At 39.8% G+C, this 26,034-nt stretch overlaps 1 long non-coding RNA gene across 1 annotated transcript; it reads right to left on the reverse strand.

Moving 5' to 3' along the window:
* Positions 1-315: 315 nt before the first annotated feature.
* Positions 316-24,978, reverse strand: LOC138641516 (uncharacterized). The gene is made up of 3 exons (XR_011313895.1): positions 24,933-24,978; positions 21,763-21,920; positions 316-2,059 (listed from the first exon to the last, which is right to left on the reverse strand). It is a non-coding gene; the product is annotated as an uncharacterized lncRNA (long non-coding RNA).
* Between the last annotated feature and the right edge of the window lie 1,056 nt (positions 24,979-26,034).

Consider the following 26,034-nt stretch of genomic DNA (forward strand, 5'->3'; position numbering starts at 1 on the left):
CCTTAGCAAGGTGCACACAGTCTCTATAAGAAACAGGAGTGGGACAGAGCATGCACAGAGCAAACAGCAGACATGAGGCACACAGCATGGGGCTGGCAGCAGAGAGAAGTCACAACAAGGCCCAGAGAGGTGAGTTTGAGTGTAATGCAGGTGGGGGATGGAAGGCCATGCAGTGATGCCAGCAGAGTTGTTACACGACTCTTTCTCCCTCCCTAGAATAAATGCAGATTGTGGAGAAACGTGGATCGGCAGGCAACCAGGTCTGCTAGCTGAAACCGCATGGACCAGGGATCATCCAACTGAATGCTCACTCTCCCTTTAACGTGGGTGTAACGCTACTCAACAGCACAGGGTGAGGGTAAAACAGTGTGGCAATGCTTTATTGAACCACAAAACAGGCAGATAACTTGTAGAACAGTCCCAGTAAAATACCCCAAGATGGTGTACATTGCAGAGTCTCATTTTTCCGCTGACTCGATGGGGTAAAGGCAGCTGTTACTTCAGAGCTTTAGGGTTGACTACCCCACCTGTGGCATGCACAAAGAGAGGAGGTAATGACAAGCGTAGGACAATGACAGTCCATTCAGATACAAGAGCTAGTTGAACGGAGAGTCACAACCTGACATCATCTTCTAGGGTCCATTACTCCACCTGTGGTATGCACACAGAGAGGAGGTGAAGACAAGCTTAGGAAGATGACACTTCATGGAGCCAGGTGACCAGCAGGTCCCATTCCTGGCTTTCTCCAAATGTATCCATGGTTCAGCAATGGTCAATGGCACAGATCTGTTTACTTCCATCCGGGGCCAAAGTCCCCTAGGTTGGCATCCTGTAGAATGATAAATCTGTGTCCCTCGTGATGGAGTCATAATGCATTGACTGCAGTCCTGTCTCTGGATGTCTGATGTCTTGGCTGAATCTCTGGCTCTCTCTCTCTGTCTCATAGAGGCATATCACTTCTTTTTATGTTTAACAAGTGCATAATTTTAATCCAGCATCAAAATGGTGAAGACCAAGTCGTATTGTTTGATTATGTAATCTGCTTGTATAGATTTTCCTCCTCTGTTTTAAAAATCAACAAACTATCTGGCCTGGACAATGAATAATTAGCATATCAGTAAACATCACTAGTCATCAAGGTTAAGAGCGCAATATGTTACATCAAATGGGAACTTACAAGTCAACATTACAGGCTTACACAAACAAAATTCTGTTTTCTTGATCAACCAGAAACACTTAAATTCAAAAGTGATGTTCCTCAGGAATATCTGATAAATATAATGTGCTGCATTGTTCGGTCTCCGCGTAGAAAAGGAAAGCGCTTCTGCCGCTGTGGTCGTCTCATCCGCTGTCAGTGTATAATATATAGCACCTCCCCAAGATTAGTCCTATGTGACCTATGCATAAAGAGAACTGTAGAAAGAATTTGCATAAATTTTACATTTGCAATTTGTTTATCGAAGAAAAAACCCTTACCGGGATCGATATAAAATCCTGATAATGTTACTGCACAGAAATGCCACTGAAGGTCACAGCCATTGTTCCCAGAAGTAGATAAGGGCTAATATATTCCTAGAGAATAGGACCCGCACATCGTCAGCGCTTTGTACATTATCCACATCTGATATTCGGGAGGCACAATGTGATTTTACACTCCTCAACATTAATATTACAACACCAAGAAGGAAAAGTGGTGGAATGACGGAAATCACAGGATTGATCGACTTTTCAATGATATGCAAAGTGTGACAAACTGGAAATAACATTTTCAAACCATCTTGATTTATTCAGTTCGGAGTATGAGCCACGTGCAGAAATCCCGGCACCTCCAGCCTTGGCTGCTCTCACTGAAGTTATTAATGGTCATCTGAGGAAGGTGAATGCACTTGGGAAAATCATCAAGATCCGCTGCTGGCAGCTCCTACGTAATCTCCAACCATTGAGGTCTCAGATGTGGTCGATGGGAGGCAAGTCTGGAGATGCTGCAGCCGTGAGAGGACGTTTAGGTCACCCAGACTGTTCACAGAAGCACAAGAAAAATGCTACCTGAACTGTTCCACTATAGGATAAAAGTTAATAAGGCACAAAATGAATTGGTTGGAAATTTTTGAAAAATCACTTACAATTTTTTTGACATTATAACCTTTAAGACCTAGAAATTATGGTAAGTTATTCATACTACAAGAATGTCACATGGATGATGAATTTACGGTAAAAATGTAATTAAATGTCAAATTGTTTCATGTAGACTATGTTCTGGTATTTGTGGTATCAGCCACGTAGTGATAGTGAAGAAGCAGCAACCTACAAAGAAACAAGTGACAAAGCTTGTGGTTGCTGCAATGTGAGAAAGTAGAAAGATCACACAGTATTATGAAGGTTATTAAGAAAAATCTCTACTAAAACACAACTAAAAAAGGACAAGATAAGGGTTTAAACCTGAAATCCCCCTTATTTACTTTCTAGATTTCAAGAATATAAATACTATAATATTGCTCCTATGTACAAGAATATAACTACTATAATACTGCTCCTATGTACAAGAATATAACTACTATAATACTGCTCCTATGTACAAGAATATAACTACTATAATACTGCTCCTATGTACAAGAATATAACTACTATATTACTGCTCCTATGTGCAAGAATATAACTACTATAATACTGCTCATATGTACAAGAATATAACTACTATAATACTGCTCCTATGTACAAGAATATAACTACTATAATACTGCCCCTATGTACAAGAATATAACTACTATAATACTGCCCCTATGTACAAGAATATAACTACTATAATACTGCTCCTATGTACAAGAATATAACTACTATAATACTGCTCCTATGTACAAGAATATAACTACTATAATACTGCTCCTATGTACAAGAATATAACTACTATAATACTGCTCCTATGTACAAGAACATAACTACTATAATACTGCCCCTATGTACAAGAATATAACTACTATAATACTGCTCCTATGTACAAGAATATAACTACTATAATATTGCTCCTATGTACAAGAATATAACTACTATAATACTGCTCTATGTACAAGAATATAACTACTATAATACTGCTCCTATGTACAAGAACATAACTACTATAATACTGCTCCTATGTACAAGAATATAGCTACTATAATACTGCTCTATGTACAAGAATATAACTACTATAATACTGCTCCTATGTACAAGAATATAACTACTATATTACTGCTCCTATGTGCAAGAATATAACTACTATAATACTGCTCATATGTACAAGAATATAACTACTATAATACTGCTCCTATGTACAAGAATATAACTACTATAATACTGCCCCTATGTACAAGAATATAACAACTATAATACTGCTCCTATGTACAAGAATATAACTACTATAATACTGCTCCTATGTACAAGAATATAACTACTATAATACTGCCCCTATGTACAAGAATATAACAACTATAATACTGCTCCTATGTACAAGAATATAACTACTATAATACTGCTCCTATGTACAAGAATATAACTACTATAATACTGCTCCTATGTACAAGAATATAACTACTATAATACTGCTCCTATGTACAAGAATATAACTACTATAATACTGCTCCTATGTACAAGAACATAACTACTATAATACTGCTCCTATGTACAAGAATATAACTACTATTATACTGCTCCTATGTACAAGAACATAACTACTATAATACTGCTCCTATGTACAAGAATATAACTACTATTATACTGCTCCTATGTACAAGAACATAACTACTATAATACTGCTCCTATGTACAAGAATATAACTACTATAATACTGCCTCCTATGTACAAGAATATAACTACTATATTACTGCTCCTATGTGCAAGAATATAACTACTATAATACTGCTCCTATGTACAAGAATATAACTACTATAATACTGCTACTATGTACAAGAATATAACTACTATAATACTGCTCCTATGTACAAGAATATAACTACTATAATACTGCTCCTATGTACAAGAATATAACTACTATAATACTGCTCCTATGTACAAGAATATAACTACTATAATACTGCTCCTATGTCCAAGAATATAACTACTATAATACTGCTCCTATGTACAAGAACATAACTACTATAATACTGCTCCTATGTACAAGAATATAACTACTATTATACTGCTCCTATGTACAAGAACATAACTACTATAATACTGCTCCTATGTACAAGAATATAACTACTATAATACTGCCTCCTATGTACAAGAATATAACTACTATATTACTGCTCCTATGTGCAAGAATATAACTACTATAATACTGCTCCTATGTACAAGAATATAACTACTATAATACTGCTCCTATGTACAAGAATATAACTACTATTATACTGCTCCTATGTACAAGAACATAACTACTATAATACTGCTCCTATGTACAAGAATATAACTACTATAATACTGCTCCTATGTACAAGAATATAACTACTATAATACTGCTCCTATGTACAAGAATATAACTACTATAATACTGCTCCTATGTACAAGAATATAACTACTATAATACTGCTCCTATGTACAAGAATATAACTACTATAATACTGCCCCTATGTACAAGAACATAACTACTATAATACTGCTCCTATGTACAAGAATATAACTACTATAATACTGCCTCCTATGTACAAGAATATAACTACTATAATACTGCTCCTATGTACAAGAATATAACTACTATAATACTGCTCCTATGTACAAGAATATAACTACTATAATACTGCTCCTATGTACAAGAATATAACTACTATAATACTGCCCCTATGTACAAGAACATAACTACTATAATACTGCTCCTATGTACAAGAATATAACTACTATAATACTGTCCCTATGTACAAGAACATAACTACTATAATACTGCTCCTATGTACAAGAATATATCTGCTATAATACTGCCTCCTATGTACAAGAATATAACTACTATAATACTGCTCCTATGTACAAGAATATAACTACTATAATACTGCCCCTATGTACAAGAATATAACTACTATAATACTGCTCCTATGTTCAAGAATATAACTACTATAATACTGCTCCAATGCACTAGAATATAACTACTATAATACTGCCCCTATGTGCAAGAATATAACTACTATAATACTGCTCCTATGTGCAAGAATATAACTACTATAATACTGCTCCTATGTACAAGAATATAACTACTATAATACTGCTCCCTATGTACAAGAATATAACTACTATAATACTGCCCCTATGTGCAAGAATATAACTACTATAATACTGCTCCTATGTACAAGAATATATCTACTATAATACTGCCCCTATGTGCAAGAATATAACTACTATAATACTGCTCCTATGTACAAGAATATATCTACTATAATACTGCCTCCTATGTACAAGAATATAACTACTATAATACTGCCTCCTATGTACAAGAATATAACTACTATAATACTGCCCCTATGTACAAGAATATAACTACTATAATACTGCCCCTATGTACAAGAATATAACTACTATAATACTGCTCCTATGTACAAGAATATAACTACTATAATACTGCCCCTATGTACAAGAATATAACTACTATAATACTGCTCCTATGTACAAGAATATAACTACTATAATACTGCTCCTATGTACAAGAATATAACTACTATAATACTGCTTCTTGTATAAGTATATAAATACTGTAGTATTTTCTTATAATTATAGTGGAAAACTAAAACTAGGCTTCTGGTAATCTTGATTCTATATAAAGCTTCTGATTTTGTCATTGTGTTTTCCCCTTTTGTAGTAACCACACAGTAGTTGCCTCTGGTTTCTCGTTTCTCTAGATCTTGGCTTTCACTAGCACAATGCTCTGTATATTCACTTACGGGAAGTCATCACCTAATAGGACAAATGAACGTTGTAAACCGCTGAGTTTAGAGAAACACTTGGTGACCTCTTCATAGTGAGAATAGATCCACCTTCACAGCCAGACATGACTGATAGATCTTATCATCACAGATGTGTGAGGGGGGGATCCTCATCGAGGGAACAAGCTGCATCTACAATATGTTACGGGAAGCAACAGTCATGTGATTATTATGATAAGAAAAAAGACATCATTATTGTTTGGGGTCTCAGATGATTCTGGAGCAATAGGTACAAGAGGAAGGAAGGAGAAAAGGAAGGAAGGGAAGAGGTAGGAATGAGAAAGAAAGGAAGGAAAGAGGAAGGAAGCAGAAAGAAAGGAAGGAAAGAGGAAGGAAGCAGAAAGAAGGAAGGAAAGAGGACGGAAGCAGAAAGAAAGGAAGGAAAGAGGACGGAAGCAGAAAGAAAGGAAGGAAAGAGGAAGGAAGCAGAAAGAAAGGAAGGAAAGAGGAAGGAAGCAGAAAGAAGGAAGGAAAGAGGACGGAAGCAGAAAGAAAGGAAGGAAAGAGGAAGGAAGCAGAAAGAAAGAAAGGAAGGAAAGAGGAAGGAAGCAGAAAGAAGGAAGGAAAGAGGACGGAAGCAGAAAGAAAGGAAGGAAAGAGGAAGGAAGCAGAAAGAAAGGAAGGAAAGAGGAAGGAAGCAGAAAGAAGGAAGGAAAGAGGACGGAAGCAGAAAGAAAGGAAGAAAAGAGGACGGAAGCAGAAAGAAAGGAAGGAAAGAGGAAGGAAGCAGAAAGAAAGGAAGGAAAGAGGAAGGAAGCAGAAAGAAAGGAAGGAAAGAGGAAGGAAGCAGAAAGAAGGAAGGAAAGAGGAAGGAAGCAGAAAAAAGGAAGGAAAGAGGAAGGAAGCAGAAAGGAAGGAAAGAGGAAGGAAGCAGGAATGAAGGAGAAAGAAAGGAAGGAAGGAAGGAAGGAAGGAAGGAAAGAGAAAGAAAGGAAGGAAGCAGGAAGGAAGGAAGGAAAGAGGAAGGAAGCAGAAAGAAAGGAAGGAAAGAGGAAGGAAGCAGAAAGAAAGGAAGGAAAGAGGAAGGAAGCAGAAAGAAAGGAAGGAAAGAGGAAGGAAGCAGAAAGAAGGAAGGAAAGAGGAAGGAAGCAGAAAGAAAGGAAGGAAAGAGGAAGGAAGCAGGAATGAAGGAGAAAGAAAGGAAGGAAGGAAGGAAGGAAGGAAGGAAGGAAGGAAGGAAGGAAGGAAGGAGAAAGAAAGGAAGGAAGCAGGAAGGAAGGAAGGAAGCAGAAAGAAAGGAAGGAAAGAGGAAGGAAGCAGGAATGAAGGAGAAAGAAAGGAAGGAAGGAAGGAGAAAGAAAGGAAGGAAGCAGGAAGGAAGGAAGGACAATATAACTTTTGCAAAATTTCTAATTTTCTCACCAAAAACATCAATACAAAAACAAATCCCAACGTGTAGGCAGCACTCTAAAATCACATGATGAAAAACTGCATGGGCTATTTAAAATGCAGCTTTTATTGTCTAATTTTGGACCCTCATGTCTACTCCCGGGTTTAGCCTACAATTTATGGGCAAGTAGAGCGGATTTGGGCCACCTACAGGTCAATGAGAGGAGGGCGGAATCAGGCTGGACGCAGCCAAATGCAGGCTGGCAGTTTTGGAGGTGCTGCTCAGGTTTATTTGTATATTTATTGGATGTTGGCCGCATCCAGCCTGATTCCACCCTCCTCCCATAGACCTGCAGGTGGCCGTAATCAGCTCTACTTGCCCATAAATTGTAGGCTAAACCCAGGAGCAGACATGAGTGTCCAAAATTGTAGGCTGACAGTCCAAGAGACGGCATGTACAGCAGAGCAGGGACAAAATCAGAGGGAGGTCACCTTGCCGTGGTTGATGGGCAAACATGAATTGTCCAATTTATGCGCTAAGAGCCTTCATTTTCATTTCCGTAAATAAAAAAAAATTTTGAGAATTTTTTTGAGTAGTAAAATCTAGATTATATGTATTAAATGTTCTTCTGTGTTTTCACATGGCCTAAACTTATACATAGTGCAGCTTGCATTATCTAGATAGATAGATAGATAATAGATAATAGATAGATAGATAATAGATAGATATATTGATAGATAGATAATAGATAGATAGATAGATAGATAGATAGATAGATAGATAGATAGATAGATAATAGATAATAGATAGATAGATAATAGATAGATATATTGATATATAGATAGATAATAGATAGATAGATAATAGATAGATAGATTGATAGATAGATAATAGATAGATACATAATAGATAGATAGATTGATAGATAGATAATAGATAGATAGATAGATAGATAGATAGATAGATAGATAGATAGATAGATAATAGATAATAGATAGATAGATAATAGATAGATATATTGATAGATAGATAGATAATAGATAGATAGATTGATAGATAGATAATAGATAGATACATAATAGATAGATAGATTGATAGATAGATAGATAGATAGATAGATAGATAGATAGATAGATAGATAGATAGATAGATAGATAATAGATAGATAGATAATAGATAGATAGATAATAGATAGATAATAGATAGAGAGATAATAGATAGATTGATAGATAGATAGATAATAGATAGATAGATAGATAATAGATAGCTAGATAGATAATAGATAGATAGATAGATAGATAGATAATAGATAGATAATAGATAGATAGATAATAGATAGATTGATAGATAGATAGATAGATAGATAGATAGATAGATAGATAGATAGATAGATAGATAGATAGATAGATAGATAATAGATAGATAGATAGATAGATAGATAGATACAGTAGATAACAGATAGATAATATTAGATAAAGAATAGATAGCTAGATAATAGATAGATACAAAATAGATAATAAATAGATAGATAGATGATAGATAGATAGATAATAGATAGATAATAGATAGATACATTATAGATAATACATAGATTATAGATTGATCATAGATAGATAGATAATAGATAGATAATAGATAGATACATTATAGATAATACATAGATTATAGATTGATCATAGATAGATAGATAATAGATAGATGATAGATAGATAGATAGATAGATAGATAGATAGATAGATAGATAAATAGTAGATAAACAGATAATAGATAGATAGATAGATAATAGAAAATAGATGATAGATAATAAATAGATAGATAGATAGATAGATAGATAGATAGATAGATAGATAGATAGATTTTGGTGCTGCAGGTTCTCCCTAGAATTTCTACACTATGATCCTGTGTCTCCTGAGCAATAACTTCGCTTATAGCCCCACAGGGAGTGAGTGATGGAGATTCCACCTTGTGAATATCTAGATGTTATATAACTAAATAATGACAAATCCATAAAATGTTTTTACTTCTCCTCCTTAGTCAACTCCAGCTTCATTTCTTATTGCAGCAGATTCCCTGTAACGCTCGGAGACACATCTTCTCTCTGCTCCGCTGCCTCCATTACCAAGAAAGGGCGAAGTCAGCTGGGGAAAATGGTGAAGACGAGACGCTGCCCGCTGCATATCTGCCCGTCACAATATTCCGTGTAGTCAGGAGGTCTATGTCACGTCTGCAGCATAACACGTTACTAGTGAATTGCTCCCCATGTGTGCGGGTTTGTGAAGGAGCTGGGGATGCTTTGCGCAGTCGATATTTCCTGATATTGCTTTATGATTTTGCAAATCCTGCGATTCTGCAAGAAATGTAAATTATGTCTCGAACTTGCAGTCAGCTACAGCAGAAGCATAAACCATAGAGACTGGACACCAGAAATCATTGTATCCTAATACTGGAGCATAAGGGGGATAAAACAAATAGATACATATATGGCGAAAGTATGGAAATGAGCTCTCCCCTAGAATCAAGAAAACTGTCTCTCTAGTGCCACCTATTGGAGGTAGTGAGCCTTGTAATGTGACTAAGCATCTCATCTAAAACAAAAAGACACCTATCTGTAGACAGCTGTTCCTCTCTCTCTGCCCCTCATCAGTGCCATTCAAAGTACTATTTGGCTGGATGAGAGGCCTTTCATATAAGACTACCGTTTCCCTGTGTAGGGTCTGACTTCAGTCTCATTGGATAGACAATGCTTCTTGGGTAAAAAAAAAATTGTATGGAAATGTGTTCTCCTCCAGGGGGAAGCTATATCTCTCTAGTGTAAACTATTGGAGGTACCTACCCTAACGGTCAATCTCCAGCACTTCAACGAGCCTTGCAACATGACTAAAACCAAAGCCTTCTCTAAAAGAAAGAGGAATCCATCTATAGATTGCTGTTTTAAGGTCCATGCCCCTCATCAGTGCCAAGCAAGATATTGGTTGGCTGGTTTAGAAAGCCTTTGATTTGGGTTTTGGAGTTTATTGTTTCTCCTTATGGAGATTGCCGAGTATTGAAAATAGTCTTCGAGAATCAAAGAGAAGAGCGTCAAATAGTCAGATTCCGACGACTGAATCTTGTGACATGCCTAAGTACCAAACCAGAGTCTTCTCCAGCAGAGCGAGAAAGCCATCTGTAGACAGCTGTTTCGGAGTTCCTCACCTTTGGTATTAGTTAGATTGGTGGTTTGGATTTAAGGGTTACTATTGCTGTTTGTATAGCTTGCCAGTTGGCATAGATAGTGTTATAGCGCAAACAATGCTCCCTGGGAAGACAAACATGTTAATTAGGTCTCCTCTAGAAGTAAGATGGAACGTTGTATCTGTGGTGCCACCTAGTGGAGGTAGCTACCCAATGGCATGAGAAATGATACAACGCAAACTTCAAAAATGAAGAGACATCTGCTTTGGGGTTCTTGCCCTTCTTCAATGGTCTCTTACTCAGCCAACCTTTACTTTGCTCGGCACTAAACTTTTTTTGGGGGGGATCACTGTCCATTCTGTTCCTGTAACACTCCCTATGGCAGCTGATGGCTTCCACAAGAGGAACCTAATCCCCTTAGAGTTTTTTGGAGAAAGACACCTATAATGATGCTAATTCATACCCTGCTGTCTGGAAGAATATCATAGACTAAGATACTCAGAGACAACAAAAACTCTTTTCATGGAGTAAAAATGCGTTAGTGCAGCAGATTGGCACAACTTCAATGGAAGGTCAATCAGCCAGGCCGGTTACTACCGTGTGACTCATCCTCATTCTCAGCATTTCCTTTTGTCTATTCAGATTTTGTATCTTTTTATAACTTGTTTTTCTTGATGTAAACTAATAGTGATCACTCGCTATGACAGAAATGAAGTTCCCCTGAAAGGGTAACTCCACCTATAAAACTTCCATAACAGTCTGTTCAGTGTCTGTACTTCGTGCTTGAAATGACTCCAGCGATACCTGAACTCGAAACCACCCCTGCAGTACCTGAACCTGAAATTGCTCGGGCGGGACCTGAACCCAAAACTGCACACGCGGTACCTGTGCCGGAAACTAGGGTTGAGCGAAACGGGTCGGCCATTTTCAGAAGTCGCCGACTTTTGGCAAAGTCAGGTTTCATGAAACCCCGCCCGACCCATGTGTGGGGTCGGCCATGAGGTCGGCGATCTTCTGAATCTGGTATCGGAATTCCGATCCCGAGTTCCGATATGTTTGCAATATCGGAAATCGGTATCGGATTCCATATTTAAGTGTAAAATAAAGAATTAAAATAAAAAATATTGCTAGACTCACCCTCTGACACGCCCTGGTTCTCACCGGCAGCCTTCCTTCCTAAGAATCAGCGCTTGAAGGACCTTCGGTGACGTCGCGGCTTGTGATTGGTCGCGCGAGCGGTCACATGGGCGGTCGCGCGACCAATCACAAGCCGCGACGTCATCTAAGGCCCTTCACGCGCTGATTCTAAGGAAGGAAGGCTGCGGGTTAGTACCAGGGCGCGTCAGAGGGTGAGTCTAGCAATATTTTTTATTTTAATTCTTTATTTTACACTTAAATATGGATCCCAGGGCCTGAAGGAGAGTTTCCTCTCCTTCAGACCCTGGGAACCATTGGAAACCCAATGCACTGCATTGGGTTTCGTGTTTCGGCCGACCCCGACCCCGACTTTTTTATAGGATCGGCCGATTTCACTCGACCCGACTTTTGAAAAAGTTGGGTTTCGTGAAACCCGACCCGATCCTATAAAAGTAAAAGTCGCTCAACCCTACCGGAAACTACTTCGTAAGAACATGAACCTGAAACCACTCCTGCAGTACCTGAGCCTGAAACTGCTCCGGCGGTACACAAAGCTGAAACAGCACCTGCGGTACCTGAGCCTAAAACTGACCCGGCGGTATCTAAACCTGAAACCACCCCTGCAGTACCTTAGTCTGAAACTGCTCCGGCGGTAACATAGTAACATAGTAAGGCCGAAAAAAGACATTTGTCCATCCAATTCAGCCTATATTCCATCATAATAAATCCCCAGATCTACGTCCTTCTACAGAACCTAATAATTGTATGTACAATTGTATGTAGGTACACAAAGCTGAAACAGCACCTGCGGTACCTGAGCCTGAAACTGCTCCAGCAGTACGTGAATCTGAAACTGCTCCAGTGTTACCTGAACCCAAAACCACTCTGGCGGTACCTGAACCTCAAACCGTCCAGGCTTTACGTGAATCTAAAACCGCACCTGCTGTTCCCAAGCCTGGAGCCGCTCCGGCGGCACCTGAACTAGTACCTGTGCTTACTACACTGTCCCGTCTGTAATATATCTTCTACTAGTATCCGGTCCAACCTTGGACTCAGAGCCCATATCTACTGTACTGACCCTTGAGGTCGGCTGCCACGATACTGGGTTCTGTTCTGGATTAGCACCTGGCGCCCCCTATGGCCCAAGTCTAAACCCACCATCAGAGGGGCTACTAAAAACCAAAGTGGTCACCTAATTGTGCCCCTCCAGGCTTTCCCCAGCCCGTGGTGCAGTGGGTCCACCATCCACGTGCGTTACACAAATTCTGCTGCTTTTCTCTACTCTGGATGTAGCTTCTCTCCAAACTTTTGACCCGATTTGAATCTGACCAGGTTTTTGTGTGAACCCTTGAGCTGCATTTATATAGCTCTTGCTGACACTGGTCCATCTGACAACCCCATTTATCTGTACCTCTGTCACTTCTTGTTCTTGACTTTGCTCCTGTCTGTGCCTTTGGAGACTGTACCTGGTACTTGTGGTTCTACTCCCAGCTTCCCCTAGACTGCGCTCTTCTCACATCACATGGTTATGCTCATCCTGATTCATGGATGACTGTTCCACTTATTTACCATTGCAAATCAGCCAATATTCTGGGGACCGTGATCTAGAGTTTCTCCCGTAGCCAAATCCAACCTTACTTGAGGGAAGAAAAATCACCAATGTTCTGATGACTCCATAACTTCAGACCTTGTCTGGTATCATCTCAACACTGCGCCGCCGCCAAGAGCTTCATGGCGGAGCAGCTGCATGCAGCCGTACATCACCAAGCACAATGCCGAGCGTCGGATGGAGTGGTGTAAAGTCGCCACAATCAGACACTTCTGGGATGAACCAGAATGGAGATTATGAATAGATATGTGGCCCTCCCCACATAACAGTAACATCCACGACGAGTTTCATGTAATCCATATATAATAATCTGGAGGTATACCGCGATTACGGTCAGCAGGTTCCTACGGCCGCTGTGTGCACAATGTTATTTCTCAAGGCAAGCTGTAAAAAAGCAACACAGCCTTTCAATCCATCTTCCATAAACCCTTCTGTTTACATATAAAAAACACAATAAAATGATCGTTTTTGTTATATAACAACAATTAGTTAAAAAGCACATTGACGCAATAAATAAATTACGGAAAAAAGATGAACTTTTTTTATGGTTAAAGGGAATCTGTCAACAGGTTTTTGCTACGTATTCTGAGATCAGTATGATGTAGGGGCAGAGACCCTGATTCCAGGAATGTGTCACTTATTGTGTGCTATGGTTTCAGTACAATCAATGTTTTATCAGCAGGAGATTATCACTGTAGGACTAGGTGTCATGTGCAGAGCAATCCAGTTAATTTGTGTAACCTCGTCCCCTCCACTGACTGGCTGCTTGCTAACCGTGTACACAGGAAGCTTCCAATCAGAGGTGTAGGCGGGGTTATACACAGCTCAGCATTCAGAGTACTTCTATATCTACAGCAAAGAATGCAGGGATACTATCAAAACTGCACCAACTGATACATTGCTGGAATCAGGGTCTCTGCCCCTACATCAAACTGCTCTCAGATTCCATTAGCATAAGCCTAAACCTTTCCTCCCTAATTCTAGTCCTTTCTTTAATGCTAGGCCTAACCCAAACCATAAACTTTTAGAAAAAACTATGTAAACACATCAAGGTTATTATAAAGTGTTAATCATGTTTTGATTTTTTAGAGGGAATACTTTTTAAAATTTTTGGACTGCTCCCTAAACAGGTCTTTGTGTCTACAAGGTAGAGGAAAAGCTGCCTATGCAGAGTGCATCAGTTCGGATGAGTTTGCTGCTGTGCTCTGCATAGGCAGCATCTGAGCTGACAAAGCTCACTTCACCACACTAAGAGGTTTGTTGTCTCAGTGGCTATTTATACAGAGCACATCAGCCGAAGAAAAAAATCATTTTGTCTGTTGCACTTTACAGAGGCAAATTTGTGCCGACGCTGCACTGGAGTCTTCTCCTCCTCATGTTTCCTTCCTTTTTCCTGGGGAAAAGATGAAGTACATCAGGACCGGGCATGTTCGGTATCTCTCCCTGGTCACACTTAGTTACACATTATTCAGCATGATGAAACTTCAGGGAAAGCCCAGGATTTGTTGATTTCATCAAAAAAATGTCATTAATGAGAAGCCGGCAGTGAAGTGTGAAATGTTTCAGTCTCCTTTATTCCATTAAGGAAGCTGGCGTTGTGCCAACACTCTGTCTGAAAATGCGTACAAAAAGTCCGGTCCCGTCTCATGACCAAACAATACGATCAGTCTCTGGTCCGGCCCCAAAAATAAATGTTGTAGGTAGAGATGAGCAAATCAGTTGCAATCAGTGTTTTAAGGCTTTGTCTTCCTAACTCTGTTGCTGAGCTGTGACGTTTTCTCACTATCCAGATTCAATACAAAACGGCTGCTGCGTTCCCTGCCTCAAATTTTATACAGGCTGCGATATTACTCCCTGTAACGTGACCAGTCTCTGCTCTGGCCCCAAAAAGAAATGATATAGGTAGAGATGAGCAAATCATTTGCAATTAGTGTTTTAAGGCTTTGTCTTCCTAACTCTGTTGCTGAGCTGTGACGTTTTCTCACTATCCAGATTCAATACAAGGCGGCTGCTGCGTTCCCTGCCTCTGATTTTATGCAGGCTGCAATAATCCTCCCTGTAATGCAACCAGTCTCTGGTCTGGCTCCAAAAAGAAATGGTATAGGTAGAGATGAGCAAATCATTTGCAATTAGTGTTTTAAGGCTTTGTCTTCCTAACTCTGTTGCTAAGCTGTGACGTTTTCTCACTATCCAGATTCAATTTAAAGCGGCTGCTGCGTTCCCTGCCTCTGATTTTATGCAGGCTGCAATAATCCTCCCTGTAATGCAACCAGTCTCTGGTGTGGCTCCAAAAAGAAATGTTGTAGGTAGAGATGAGCAAATCATTTGCAATCAGTGTTTTAAGGCTTTGTCTTCCTAACTCTGTTGCTAAGCTGTGACGTTTTCTCACTATCCAGATTCAATTCAAAGCGGCTGCTGCGTTCCCTGCCTCTGATTTTATGCAGGCTGCAATAATCCTCCCTGTAATGCAACCAGTCTCTGGTGTGGCTCCAAAAAGAAATGTTGTAGGTAGAGATGAGCAAGTCATTTGCAATCAGTGTTTTAAGGCTTTGTCTTCCTAACTCTGTTGCTAAGCTGTGACGTTTTCTCACTATCCAGATTCAATTCAAAGCGGCTGCTGCGTTCCCTGCCTCTGATTTTATGCAGGCTGCAATAATCCTCCCTGTAATGCAACCAGTCTCTGGTGTGGCTCCAAAAAGAAATGTTGTAGGTAGAGATGAGCAAGTCATTTGCAATCAGTGTTTTAAGGCTTTGTCTTCCTAACTCTGTTGCTAAGCTGTGACGTTTTCTCACTATCCAGATTCAATTCAAAGCGGCTGCTGCGTTCCCTGCCTCTGATTTTATGCAGGCTGCAATAATCCTCCCTGTAATGCAACCAGTCTCTGGTGTGGCTCCAAAAAGAAATGTTGTAGGTAGAGATGAGCAAATCATTTGCAATCAGTGTTTTAAGGCTTTGTCTTCCTAACTCTGTTGCTAAGCTGTGACGTTTTCTCACTATCCAGATTCAATTCAAAGCGGCTGCTGCGTTCCCTGCCTCTGATTTTATGCAGGCTGCAATAATCCTCCCTGTAATGCAACCAGTCTCTGGTGTGGCTCCAAAAAGAAATGTTGTAGGTAGAGATGAGCAAATCATTTGCAATCAGTGTTTTAAGGCTTTGTCTTCCTAACTCTGTTGCTAAGCTGTGACGTTTTCTCACTATCCAGATTCAATTCAAAGCGGCTGCTGCGTTCCCTGCCTCTGATTTTATGCAGGCTGCAATAATCCTCCCTGTAATGCAACCAGTCTCTGGTGTGGCTCCAAAAAGAAATGTTGTAGGTAGAGATGAGCAAATCATTTGCAATTAGTGTTTTAAGGCTTTGTCTTCCTAACTCTGTTGCTGAGCTGTGACGTTTTCTCACTATCCAGATTCAATACAAAGCAGCTGCTGCGTTCCCTGCCTCTGATTTTATGCAGGCTGCGATAATCCTCCCTGTAATGCAACCAGCCTCTGGTCTGGTTCCAAAAAGAAATGGTATGGGTAGAGATGAGCAAATCATTTGCAATTAGTGTTTTAAGGCTTTGTCTTCCTAACTCTGTTGCTAAGCTGTGATGTTTTCTCACTATCCAGATTCAATACAAGGCGGCTGCTGCGTTCCCTGCCTCAGATTTTATACAGGCTGCAATAATCCACCCTGATTGATGTGACCAGTCTCTGGTCTGGCTCCAAAAAGAAATGGTATAGGTAGAGATGAGCAAATCATTTGCAATCAGTGTTTTAAGGCTTTGTCTTCCTAACTCTGTTGCTGAGCTGTGATGTTTTCTCACTATCCAGATTCAATACAAGGCGGCTGCTGCGTTCCCTGCCTCAGATTTTATACAGGCTGCAATAATCCACCCTGATTGATGTGATGGCTGCATGGCCTTATGGGGAAATATATGAAATGGAGCTGGTCATAATAAGTGATTTATAAGAAGCGGATTTTCAGGAAATTCCTAAAAATTTAATATGAAACTCGATTCAAATGAAATTTAATTTTCTGATCTCTTGTTATAGGCCAACTTTTTGTAGACTGAAATTAATTAACATTTTTACATTTTAATGTAATTTTTGTGCTCAATTTGAAAAAAATAGAAGCCCAAAAAACTTTCAATTTACTTTCTAATATTTTTTTCTTTCCAAACCATAATAATATAATAATGATTGAACGCCACTTAACCAAAAATATTGTTAAAGCCTAACATTTGCATAGGACTGCCCTAAGATGAGAAGTGACAAGAATAAAATGTTTACAGTTTTTCTTTACATTTTTCAATTTTTACAGATTGGACCAGTTTTTGGTGGTTTACTTTAATGGTTTATATTTTATTGTGAAAGCTTTCAGTTTTTACCTTTCGATCAGTCATCAATCTACCAAAAACGTTTTTTGGAGTTAATATCGCCAAATTTACAAATCTATCAATAGTCAAAATCCTTTTGATTACGTTGGCAAATTTTGCTCTTCCCGAAAGTCAGAGAATAAAATGTGCGAATGAAATCTATCATTTCCCTCTAATCTTTCCAGGAGTCAAAAAAGTTGCAAAATTTGGTGATTAACCCAAAATTATTGCAATTTTTGGACCTTTTAGAACCATTCCCAGCGACCCCACAAGTTTACTATAATGCGCTGGTGTGAATCGCAGCTGAAATGTATGCCAGATTTAATTTTCTGAAGATTTTCCAGGTTCAGGAAATTCCTAAAAATTTACGCATACAGCAATTTATTTTTGCAAATTTTTTTCACGTTTTGAGCAAATTGGCAACTTTTTGCAACTTTTGTGCAGATTGCAATTTTTAGGGGATTAGTTCATGCCCAAAAAAACAAAACAAAAATACTTGATGTGATAAATGAGGTCGAAAGTATTTTTTACCTGTAGGCTAGTGTCCGTCAGTCATGCCGCTCACACGGACCCTGTCTAGCCTCAACACCTAATCCAATTTTTGCTCAATCATTTGACAAACTTGTTAGTTTAGCCCTTTATAGCAACGGAGTAAGAACTTCAAATATGTGATGCAATTTTTTTTTATTTTTTTTTTTATTACTTTTACAATATTTGACACTAGAGTACACAGACGGAGACTTTTTATAAAGTGTTTGACCAAAGAATTGCTGCGGAAACGGCATTGAGCAGCTCTTAAAACCTTTCCAAACACTAGTGTCAGTGCTATGTCAGATGTTGAAACCCGCCAAATATCTAACGAATTAACTCTGCCACTAATGTGTTTGCTTTTTGTTTGTTTTTTTGCTTTTTATCCAAACTGCTGAGTTAGACCTCAGCATTAGGAGAATGGGATCCTAAAACTTGTGTACATTGGACTTGTTCGGTTCCATTTTCGATAACCGCCACACTTGACTGCTCTTGACATGTTTGAACTGAAATGCCCTCTTGAAAGAAGTTTGAGAAATATTTTTTTTAATTCTTTCTAACTTGAGTAATGATGCTTCTAACAACAAGGATGGGGGAAATAGGGGCCTAGAATGGAGGAAATTATTATATTTGAGCCAGGATGGGGGCATAATTAAATAAAGAGTACTAGGAAGGGGCTCAGGATGGGGAAATTATTACAGGAAGGAGCCACGATAGGGGACATTATTATCATGGTATGGGTTAATTAAATTATCTTATTTCTGATGTGATGTTTTTATTTTTTTGAGCATATTATTTTCAATTGGGAGTCCTGTAACTGTGCAGCGCGGCACTATGTCGCTTTTTTTATTCATCTGGTCAAGTGTAGAGTCGAGGAAAAAGTAGGTAATGTGCTTTAGAATTGATCAGCTATAGATAACTGTGTTATTTTCTGAAAAGATGAGTGCTGGCTGTAACAAGTGATGGCGGTCTGCGATGGATGAAGAAAAAAGATAGTGAATTACCTGTACACTTACACAATACACTGTATACTATGCACAGAGCTCCTGTGTATAATGTCACTGGTGATCACCGTATTACCTGTATATTATACATTATATACAGAGCTCCTGGTTATAATGTCACTGGTGATCACTGTATTAACTGTACACTTTATACAGAGCTCCTGTGTATAATGTCACTGGTGATCACTGTATTACCTGTACACTGACACTATATACAGAGCTCCTATGTATAATGTCACTGGTGATCCCTGTATTAGCTGTACTCTGACACTATATACAGAGCTCCTGTGTATAATGTCACTGGTGATCACTGTATTATCTGTACACTGACACTATATACAGAACTCCTGTGTATAATGTCACTGGTGATCACTGTATTATCTGTACACTGACACTATATACAGAACTCCTGTGTATAATGTCACTGGTGATCACTGTATTACCTGTACACTGACACTATATACAGAGCTCCTGTGTATAATGTCACTGGTGATCACTGTATTACTTGTACACTGACACTATATACAGAGCTCCAGTGTATAATGTCACTGATGGTCCCTATATTAGCTGTACACTGACACTATATACAGAGCTCCTGTGAATAATGTCACTGGTGATAACTGTGTTACCTGTACACTGACACTATATACAGAGCTCCTGTGTATAATGTCAATGGTGATCACTGTATTACCTGTACACTGACACTATATACAGAGCTCCTGTGTATAATGTCACTGATGATCCCTTTATTAGCTGTACACTGACACTATATACAGAGCTCCTGTGTATAATGTCACTGGTGATCACTGTATTACCTGTACACAGAGCTCCTGCGTATAATGTCAATTGTGACCACTGTATTACCTGTACACTATACACTATATACCAAGGGGGGCACAACTCCATTTCTCAAGGGCCACCAGCAGTGCACCTTAGCATTGCACAAAGTGTTGGAATCATCTCCTGTGCATTAAATTATGTGATTAAATTATCATCTGTGCAATTATAAGGAAATCCTGAAAACAAGCACTGTTAGTGGCCCTTGAGGCCTGGAGTTGTGCACCCCTGCTGTATACTATTTACATAGCTCCTGTGTATAGTGACACTTATTTATGGTAATTTTAGTGTTATTAGTATTGTGCTTTTTTTTATTAATGATCAGTATTGTAGTATTCAGTCCCTATGTGGTGATAATATCTGGTCTGGTCATGGTGTGGTGGTATTTGTTCCTTGTACATGGTGTTATTCGGTCACTATGTGGAGGTAATATATGATCCTGTCATGGTGTGGGAGTATTTGTCCCTTGTGCGTGATAATATTTGGTCACTATGTGGAGGTAATATGTAGTCCTGTCATTGTGGGATTTTATTTTGCACATACGGTATATATATTCTGCTGTGGCCATAGATTCGGTGCACCAGACAGTTGATGTGATAGATAGATGAACATGAGGTCATGCTTTCCTATTTGAACAGGGTTCCTTTAGTACTAATTTTCAAAAGTTGTAGAAAACCCTTTAACACTATCCACCATACTAAGAATTGACAGATAGTGGCTGGGACAATGTGTGCTGGACAGGATGCAATGAGACTATAAATGAAGGTACAGGATGAATAAGAAGGGTAAAGTGCCTTTACTTTTAGTTACATGTATTTTGAGGTTGGGGATAATGTGTGTGAAAATGGCTAACAAAAATGGGTGTGGATTTTAAAGGGATGTGTCTTTTTAATGGGTGTGGTTTCCTAACACAAACAGGGAACCTGTTGTTAAAAAAATGAATTCCACCCCTGGGCATAGCCAATCAGGAGAGACTATCATAACCTATATAAAAGCTGAGACAGAGAATGCAGCAGCCATGTTATGATGAATCTAGATAGTGTGAATACTTCACATCTCACACCTTGCACACAGAAATAAGACAAGAAAGCTATAAAACACTGAATAAACGATACAGTTAGCGTGTAACAGCAGAAGAGTGAAGAAAATCAGTGTGTGAGCAAAAAAGAATAATACTGATTGAATGGATAGGGAATAAGAGATAGGAGAGTCACTGTGTCTGTGAGGCAGGCCCAGGGAGGGACACATATCTGATATTGTGCGGCTGCAGATCAATCATACATATACATCTTTTCAGGGCATTTCAAGGTGTTAGGGTACTTCTGATTCAAATAAAATTAATTTGCTTGAAAATAAATTTCCTTGCAAAATTGGTCAAAGCTGGCGAGTTCGAAATTCAAAAGATTCAGTTTCACCAGCTTTGTCCGATTTTGATGAAATTTGAGTATTTTTAAGGTATGAAAGCGTCATAAAAAAACCCAACAATGACTGAATCGCTTTTCCATTAAAACCAAGACGTATTTAGGCACTGGGATGGATAAAAAAAAAAATCTGTGGTTGCTGAAATACCCAGGCCAGAAGCAAAAATGTACAAAAAAAATGTACTATGTCATCAGGACCAAAATTGGCTCCGTCGTTAATGAGTTGGGAAGATTAAGCCAGTTAAATGTGATTAGAGTGGAGCACATTAAGGGTTTTCTATGAGCAAATCAGTTTACGATCTGCAAACCGTTGCAGTATGCAAAAAAAAAAAATCAATTTGATTGTTTTCAGCAGCTTTTGACCAATCGGGGAGATCAATGCTTATCTCCAAATGTGAGATGGTGGCCTACAGGGGATAGGATTTCTACCTTGTAGCATTGAGTCTATGGCTGCATCTACTTGGAATTGGGACACATTCAGATGTCATCAATATCGGATCAGGTCGTCAATATCTGATTAGTGGGGATCCGCAGCTCTACCACCATTCGCATCTAGACTTCTGAGAGATTTCTCCAAGATATTGCGGCTATTGAGAAAAGATATCAAGGAAAATGGAAACCATCAATGCTTGCAGATAACTGTGGACAATTGTAAGAGAAGATGCAGGAGTACAAGAGACAAGCAAAAATGAGTTTTGTAATGCAATTTTTGTGACTGGTTATAATTCGCAAAAGTGTTTGACATGTTTTACTTATCGGAATGGTTGGTAAGGTTCCTCTACATAAATATCAGAAAATTGGCATAACAGAATATTCTGCATCTTTACATTTGCAAAAATAATAAAGTTTCAAAGTACTGAACCTTGTATGCGTTAATTACATGTAGCAGTAAGGCTATGTGCACACGTTCAGGATTTCTTGCAGAAAATTCCTGAGAAAAACCTGAAATTTTCTGCAAGAAATGAACATGCTGCGTTTTTTACCGCGATGCGTTTTTTTCGTGGAAAAAAACGCATCATGTGCACAAAACATGCGGAATTCATTCTAAATGATGTGATGCTTATTGTAGGCTGTTTTTTCACGGTTTTATAGCATTTTTATTGCAAAAAAGCGCGAAAAATCAGCAACGTGTGCACACAGCCTAAAAGGAAAATGCTTTGATATCATAGACAAGTAAAAAATGTTCATTGTCAGATTTAAATTCAGGAAGTGAAAAAATCATTATAAAATGGCTCATTTCATAACTGAACTGAACCTGACAACTATTGAAAACACGTAGAACGGTGAGATCAATGAATTATTATTGAGAGGATAGGTCATCAATATAAGGACGGACAACCCCTTTAAGGAGCTCATACAGTTTATCACAATGATCTCTGGACTCCAGCAATGGAATAAAGAATGATTCCATTCACACACAGCAAGCAGAGGTCATCTACATCTGTAGCGCAGCTGAATGACTAGTTTCGCATGCAGCCGCAGCCCTCATCATAGCGCTCATTTATTACAGACCAATGTACAAAAAGGCTCCAATCTCTTCCACTAATGTCTGAACCAGAAACAATGCAGCGCCCAAGGAAGGCCTGACTTTGTCACCTGGCACAAAACATGGTGACATTTTGTTGTATTATATAAGATTTTGCATAGGACTGCAAGCAGTGCTGTAACTGTAGTCCGATGGACCCTAGTGCAAAACTGGACCAGGGTTTTAGTCAGATGTGTGGGCCCCTGGAGCCTTCTAGATCATATAAAGACATGGGTGCTTGCCCCACCATGCAATAATATCAACGGTCGTGGTTGTTTCCTGTAATAATCTAACCCTTCCTGGCCCCTACCTGTAATAATGTCGTGTACCCATTCCGGTAATAATGTCCCCCATCCTGTCCCCCTTCGATGTATAATGTCCCCCATCTTTTACCCCTTCCTGTAATAATGTCCCCCATCCTGGGCCCCTTCCTGGAATAATGTTCCCCATCATATAACAATGTTCCCCATCCTGGGCCCCTTCCTGTAAAAATGTACCTAATCTTGTACCCATTCCGGTAATAATGTCCCCTATCCTGTCCCCCTTCGATGTATAATGTCCCCATCTTGTACCCCTTCCTGTAATAATGTCCCCCATCCCAGGCCCCTTCCTGGAATAATGTTCCCCATCATATAACAATGTTCCCCATCCTGGGCCCCTTCCTGTAAAAATGTACCTAATCTTGTACCCCTTTCTGTGATACTGTCCCCCATCCTGGCCCCTTTCTATAATAATGTCCCCAATCCTGACACCTTCCTGTCATAATGTTCCCCATAGTGTATCCATTTCGGTAATAATGTCCCTCATCCTATGCCCCTTCAACGTATAATGTCCCCCATCTTGTACCCCTTCCTGTAATAATGTCCTCCATCCTGGGCCCCTTCCTGGAATAATGTTCCCCATCATATAACAATGTTCCCCATCCTGGGCCCCTTGCAGTAAAAATTTACCTTGTCTTGTACCCCTTTCTGTGATAATGTCCCCAATCCTGGCACCTTCCTGTCATAATGTTAACCATTATGTACCCATTCTGGTAATAATGTCCCCCATCCTGTGCCCCTTCTATGCATAATGTCCCCATGTTGTACCCCCCTTCCTGTAATAATGTCCCCCATCCTGGGCACATTCCAGTAATAATGTTCCCCATCATATAACAATGTTCCCCATCCTGGGCCCCATCCTGTATAAAAGTACCTCATCTTGTACCCCTTCTGTGATAATGTCCCCCATTCTGGCCCCTTCCTGTAATAATGTCCTCAATCCTGGCACCTTCCTGTAATAATGTCGTCAATCCTGGCACCTTCCTGTAATAATGCCCCCATCCTGGGCCCATTACAGTAATAATGTCCCCCATCCTGGGCCCCTCCTGGTGTAATGTTCCCCATCATATAACAATGTTCCCCATCCTGGGCCCCATCTTGTATAAATGTACCTCATCTTGTACCCCTTACTGTGATAATGTCCCTCATCCTGGTCCCTTCCTGTAATAATGTCCTTAATCCTGGCACCTTCCAGTAATAATGCCCCCCATTCTGGCCCTTTCCTGTAATAATGTCCCCAATCCTGGCACCTTCCTGTAATAATACCCTGCATCCTGGGCACCTTACTGGTATAATGTTCCCCATCATATAATTACGCCCCCCCATCATGGGATCTATATTTAATAATGTTCCATCTTGGCCCTTTCCAGTACTAATGTCCCCATCCTGGGCCCCTTCCTGGTATAATACCCTTCTGGCATGGACCCGGTCAGGTTCTCACCATCTGTGATCACGATCATTACGCCTCTAACTGCAAGTGAACCAAAATGCTTATAAAATGGGATTCCAGAGAAGTAAATGGCAAACTCCATTTTTGTAGTCCTCATGCTGCGTCTTTAGAAATCTCATCCTATCTGGTGCAGCTGCCATAAAGTTTGCTCTCATCGGATGCAGGTATTAAAGCCTCATGACTCAAATCTCCGTTGCACAAGCGGCGCCGTCCTCGCACACTGCAGAGTCACTTTCCCATGTCAAAGGAGTGACAGGTTCCTGATTCCTCTGCTGTTTGCCCTCATTAGCAGCAATTTACTTACCTTCTGCACAGGAGAATGGATTCTCATGGTTGATGGAGAATCTGTCAGCCGGCCCGTCCTGCTCAGACACACGCCCCGGCCAAGAAATCCTTCTGAATGGGCACGAGCTGGAAATCTACACAGAGAACCTCCACGGTCAAAGGTGCTCGGCTCAGAAGGGCGGTGTTACTAGTGTAGGGCAAACCGTGGAACCGTCACCTGTGTACACAGCCGAGCTGAGGTGGGATCAAGTCTGTCTCTAGGGGTTGGAAAGCTCGGAAATATCCCACAAACCCTATTTTATAGGGGGCTCCAATTACAGGACCCTACAGGAGCAATCTGATCTAGATCACTGGGTATAAAAAAGTTAGACCACCAGGGAATGCAAAATGAATGGATTCACTGCCCTAGACTACAAGGAAACTGTTAATTAGGAACTATTTTCTATGTATTGGGCAGAAGGACTGTGTAGGCCCTGATTCTCAAAGATGCTTAGAAAAGTATGTATGAGGCAGCAGCACCTGCGGCATCTGAGGAGATGGCATGCCAACAGGAGGTTCTCCAAACATTGGTCTCTGTCCTATCGTAGAAAGAGATGGGCGGACCCCCTGGAAGTTCAGGTCTGGCGGGTTCGGCCGAACAGTTAAAAAAAAGTTCAGGTTCGAATACCAGAACAGTACCCAGACCCGAACCCAAACCCACATGAATGGGGGGCCCTAACATCCAATGTTTGCCATGCTGTCATGTGCATGACAGAACGGCAAACACCACTTCTGAACGGCAGTAAAATCATCACCGCCGGTCAGACAGCCTCAGTTACTATGCTGTCAAATGTGACACGCTGTGATCGACCGGCGCCTGCACTGTAAACAAATAAGTTTTTTTTAAAAAACGGCGTGGGATCCCCCGTATTTTAGATAACCAGCCAGGCAAAACAGACAGCTGGGGGCTTTAACCCTCAGGTTTCAGCAAAGCTGGTTATCAAGAATAGAGGGGTCTTCATACCATATTTTTACTTGTTTTATTTAAATAAATAATTAAACAAAGAGGCATTGGGTCCCCCTCATTTTTGACAACCAGCCTTGCTAAAGCAGACAGCTGGGGGATGGTATTCTCATGCAGA

Source organism: Ranitomeya imitator, chromosome 6, assembly GCF_032444005.1.
Source record: "Ranitomeya imitator isolate aRanImi1 chromosome 6, aRanImi1.pri, whole genome shotgun sequence".
Taxonomy (NCBI): domain Eukaryota; kingdom Metazoa; phylum Chordata; class Amphibia; order Anura; family Dendrobatidae; genus Ranitomeya; species Ranitomeya imitator.